Consider the following 1,172-nt stretch of genomic DNA (forward strand, 5'->3'; position numbering starts at 1 on the left):
ATAGGGGACAAACACAGTGATATTTGAGAAGTGAAATGAAGTTGATATGATTTACAGAAAGTGTGCAATAATTGTTTAAACTAAATTAGGCAGGTGAATAAATTTGGGCACCATAAAAACCCTTAAGTCAATATTTAGTAGATCCTCCTTTCACAGAAATAACAGCCTCTAAACACTTCCTACAGCTTCTAATGAGAGTCTGGATTGTGTCTGAAGGTATTTTAGACCATTCTTCTTTACAAAACATCTCTAGTTCATTCATTTAAAATAAAATGTGAACAGCCACACAACTCAAAAAATAATAATTTTGCAAAGTCATAATTGAGTTGGAGACACAACTCAGAGTTTTAAAGTAAAAATTTGTCACAGTTGATTTTAAGCCTGTTTAACCTTGTGGATATTGTTTGATTGTTCCTTACTGTCAACCATGGTTGTCCTTTTTATTTAAAGTGAAGCCTCACAGCTCCATCACCTACAGTAGGTTCAAACATCCCTTCAAACTGCTGTGACTGATAAAAATGTTGGGCTTCTCTTCACCTGTTGATATCGTTGTTCAATTATCTGAAGTTTATTGTTTATTTCTTCTGGTGATTGGACCGCAGTCCCACAAAAGACCAAAGAAAAAACATTATTATTATTATATTTCAGGAAATGTGGAGGCTTTGTTGACATGAAGTGAAGTTTGTGTTTGCATGTTTCACAAAGCAGGCTCTTTAAAGTCTGATTAGACTCTAATTAGACTAAAAGTGATAAACTGGGTCAGCTAAATAATTACTGCAGTCAGTAAACATTATGTAGCCAAACCATCATTTCTTTCTTTAATTACTGCATTTGTAGCCCACGGCCAAGGTGTGCCAACTGTGACAGATGGTGTGACTTTACCTCGAGTCGTTCATATAGAGAAATAAACCAGAGCGTTATGAAACACAATCTATTTCACATTGTCGTGGCAAGTTTATCAAGAATGCAGAAACACGTTGGAATAAATGCACAGAAAATCTGTGTGTATGGTTGTCACTTATTTAATTCTGAGCAGACAACAAAACAGAAAACAATCAAGGAAGTCTGTTGGGTTGTGGCCGCTGTCAGCAGACAGCAAACCAATGATATAACCTCATGTTAACACCATGTGATAGTTTACAACCAATCACAATCCGACAAATATTACTGTC

The sequence above is a fragment of the Austrofundulus limnaeus genome, unplaced genomic scaffold, assembly GCF_001266775.1.
Source record: "Austrofundulus limnaeus strain Quisiro unplaced genomic scaffold, Austrofundulus_limnaeus-1.0 Scaffold2008, whole genome shotgun sequence".
Classification (NCBI taxonomy): domain Eukaryota; kingdom Metazoa; phylum Chordata; class Actinopteri; order Cyprinodontiformes; family Rivulidae; genus Austrofundulus; species Austrofundulus limnaeus.